Source organism: Loxodonta africana, chromosome 10 (assembly GCF_030014295.1).
Source record: "Loxodonta africana isolate mLoxAfr1 chromosome 10, mLoxAfr1.hap2, whole genome shotgun sequence".
Taxonomy (NCBI): Eukaryota; Metazoa; Chordata; class Mammalia; order Proboscidea; family Elephantidae; genus Loxodonta; species Loxodonta africana.
The window spans coordinates 14435307-14438927 of NC_087351.1; the positions used below are offsets into that span (position 1 = coordinate 14435307).

At 46.0% G+C, this 3621-nt stretch overlaps 1 non-coding gene across 1 annotated transcript; it reads right to left on the minus strand.

The window, feature by feature from the left end:
• Positions 1 to 299: 299 nt before the first annotated feature.
• LOC111753031 (U6 spliceosomal RNA) lies at positions 300 to 406 on the minus strand. Its single transcript, XR_002787880.1, has one exon. It is a non-coding gene; the product is annotated as a U6 spliceosomal RNA (small nuclear RNA).
• Positions 407 to 3621: the final 3215 nt, after the last annotated feature.

A 3621-nucleotide genomic window follows, 5' to 3' on the forward strand; every position in this document is an offset into this window, starting at 1 on the left:
AGGCTGATGGAATCTCTGGTTTATGTGGCCCTTTCTGTCTCTTGGGCTCATACTTTCCTTGTGTCTTTGGTGTTCTTCATTCTCCTTTGCTCCAGGTGGTTTGAGACCAATTGATGCATCTTAGATGGCCACTTGCTAGCTTTTAAGACCTCAGACACCACTCACCAAGGTGGGATGCAGCACATTTTCTTAATACACTTTGTTACGCAAATTGGCCAAGATGGCCCCTGAAACCATGGTCCTTTACTCCAGCCCTTGCTACTCTGTCCCTCAAAGTGTTTGGTTGTAGTCAGGAAACTTAAAAGTATGGAAACTTCATGAATTTGCATGTCATCCTTGGGCAGGGGCCATGCTAATCTTCTCTGTATTGTTCCAATTTTAGCATATGTGCTGCCAAAGTGAGCACTATATGGCCTTTCTTGCCATCATCTTGTAACTCCACCAAATGACTTGGTGGGATTATGTTATGAGGTGTTTGCGGCCTACCAAGGGGATTAGATAGCTTGCTAATAATGCAAATAAGGTACATGGCTGGCACCCTCTTTGGGGTGGGACCATGCAAATAAGGTATATGGAACCCTAACAAGGGAATTGGTCAGTTTTGCCGTCATGCTAGGCTTAAGAAAAAGCCAATCCCAGACCAGAGGGGGACCTCATTACCACCAAGAAGAAGAGACGGGATCATATCCTTTGAGCCCAGGGTCCCTGTGCTGAGAACCTCCTAGACTCAGTAGACAGAGAGAGCTGGAGATGGTGCAAGATGGCGAGAAGTGGCAGCAGAGAAACTGAGGCTGCAGAACCAGGAGACTGGTGGAGATGGCCTGACAGGCAAGGAGCAAGGTGATTATAATGGGTGTGCCGTCCCACGGAGTGAGAGAGCTGAGCACCTTAGGGGTGAGGCTTACTGGTGGAGGGGGTGCCCTGTAGCAGTTATTGGCAGAACCAAAGAGTTTTATAACACTTTCTCAAGCAGGGTAGAGGCCAGGCCAAGAGGCCGAGGGCTAGAGAGAGGCCTGCCTCCGGGCATGGTTAAGAAGAGGTTCTTTTGATTAAAGAACTGTATCCTGAGCATTCGTGATCCTGAATTGTAACCTGTTAATTCCTTAATAAACTCCATAACTGTGAGTATGATTTGTGAGTTCTGTGTGGTCATTGCAATGAATTATCCAACCCAGCGGAGAAGTAGAGAGTGCCCTGGGAGGAAGAGTTGGTATCAGAATTGATAAAGATGGTGGAGAGAGGAGGCACCTCTGACCTCCACCTAATAGGAATCAGCCTTGGGCTGTTGATCTTGATTCTCCTTCCCTCTGGGGAAGTTAGAGGCGATCTGACGCCCCGCCATTTTTACACCTATCAGCACTGTTCACAATGGGGAAAGGTAATTCCCCTAAAGGAATCAAAGCGTACACACCCAGCCCTGCCGTTGCACCCACCCGAGGAGAAAGAGCAGACCGGGACGCACACCCTACCACCGCCTGCCCATGGACAAAGCCTGAGAGCTGTATCCACTGGATACAAGAGGCCTGGGGTGTGCAGCCAGGGGCTGGGCAGGGCCTGTGCTGGCAGCTAGATCCTGACTTTGCCTGCATGTGAGAGCAGGGCGGAGGCGTGGAGAGGTGGCTGTGGGACTAGGCAGGGGGCGGGCGTGTGGGTGCCAGGAGTGTGGCTGGCAGTGACGGCCCTGGCTGCCACTGCCCTGTTGATGCCGCCGCTTCCTGATCATGTGCAGTGGCTGCCACCGCTGCGGCTGGAAACAGGGAGCGCCTGAGCCCAGCTCGTGCCCTCGTCAGCTCCGGTGGCAGGAGCTGAGCAGTCACTGCCCTGTGCCAAGGGTCAACACCTCCAAGGCTTCCCAGTGGGTGAGTGAAGCCAAGAAGAGAAGGAGGCACTGTGGGCATTGAGATTCTCCCTGGAGCCCCCCTGCTTGTTCATTCTGTGGGTTTGGGGTCTTTAAAACCATTATGGGGAAATAATGAAAGCTGCTTTCCCGTAAAAAAAAAAAAAAAAAAAAAACTTGAAGGGACCACGGATATATACGCAGTGGATTATGGCCCGAAATAGAAGTACGATTGACTGTAGTATCAGGTAAACAAGAAAATAACTCATTTGTGTTTTGATGAACACCCTTTGTGAATATATTACCTACAAATTATTTTTAACAGCTTTAAGATGTAATTCAAATATCATACAATTCACCCAGTTAAAGTGTAATATTCAGTTTTTTAGTATATTCACAGGGTTGTGCAACCATCACTACAATCTAATTATAGAACATTTTTGTCTCCCTTAGAAGAAACCCTATACCCATTAACTGTCACTCTCCATTCCCTCCTCTCCCACAAGCCCTAAGCAACCACCAGTCTGAACATTTCATGTAAATGGAATGATACTGTGTGGATCATAACAAATTATGGATAACTCTGTGAAGAATGGGAATTCTAGAAGACTTCGGTGTGCTCTTGCCAAACCTGTACCAAGAGGCGCTCTTTGGAACAGAACTAGGGGATAACTGCATGGTTTAAAATGAGGAAAGGCATGCGTCATCATGCTTATCATTCTGTATGCTGAGCAAATAATCCAAGAAGCTGGACTATACGTAGAACGTGGCATCAGGATTGGTGGAAGACTCATTAACAACCTTTGATATGCAGATGTCGCAACCTTGCTTGCTGAAAGTGGAGAGGGAGGACTTGAAGCACTTACTGATAAGATCAAGGACTACAGTAGGGATTACGCCTCAACAAAAAGAAAACAAAAATCCTCACAACTGGACCAATCAGCAACATCGTGATAAATGGAGAAAATATTGAAGCCATTAAGGATTTCATTTTACTTGGATCCACAATCAATACTCATGGAAACAGCAGTCAAGATATTGCACTGGGTAAGTCTGCTGCAAAAGACCTCCTTAAAGTGTTCGAAAATAAAGATGTCACTTTGAGGACTAAGGTGCACCTGACCTAAGCCATGGTATTTTCAATTGGCTCATATGCGTGCAAAAGCTGGATAATGAATAAGGAAGACCGAAGAATTAATGTCTTTCAATTATGGTGTTGACGAGGAATATTGAATATACCGTGGAGTGCCAGAAGAATCAACAAATCTGTCTTGGAAGAAGTACAGCCAGAATGCTCCTTAGAAGAGAGGATAATGAGATTTCGTCTTATGTACTCTGGACATGTTATCAGGAGGGACCAGTTCCTGGAGAAAGACACCATGTTTGGTAAAGTAGAGGGTCAGCGAAAAAAAGGAAGACCTTCAATGAGATGGATTGACACAGTGGATACAATATTGGGCTCAAACATAGCAACGATAGTGAGGATGGTGTGGGATGTGGGACTGACCGGGCGGCAATTCATTCTGTTGTACGTAGGGTTGCTATGAATCAGAACCAACTCAACAGCACCTAGCAACAAAAAAACCACTATGTGATATTTTGTGACTGACGTCTTTCACTTACTCAATGTTTTTCAAGGGTCATCATATTGTAGTATGTATCAGTACATCATTCCTTTTTATTGCTGAATATATTCCATTGTATGGACATCCCGCATTTATCTATCGGTTAACGGGCATTTGGATTGTTCCCACTTTTTGGCAATTATGAATAATGTTACTATG